Below are 268 nucleotides of genomic sequence, written 5' to 3' on the forward strand. Positions count from 1 at the left end.
AAAAAAAAAAATATATATATATATATATATATATATATATATATATATATATATATATATATATTCCATCTTGATACATTTTTCAGATAATGCACTAAAACAATTCTTTTAGCTCTTAAGCATGGAAGCATTCCTAGGGCATTCCTTTTAATCCCTGCATTTCTGAAGATGATCACCTGATACCTAATTATGTGTGCGTTCAGTGGGTCAGGGACCTCCAAGAGAGACCTGCTATGGTGCTATGGTGCTCTGTGCAAAATTCAAAGGC

The sequence above is a fragment of the Marmota marmota genome, unplaced genomic scaffold (genome assembly GCF_001458135.2).
Source record: "Marmota marmota marmota unplaced genomic scaffold, marMar, whole genome shotgun sequence".
Classification (NCBI taxonomy): Eukaryota; Metazoa; Chordata; class Mammalia; order Rodentia; family Sciuridae; genus Marmota; species Marmota marmota.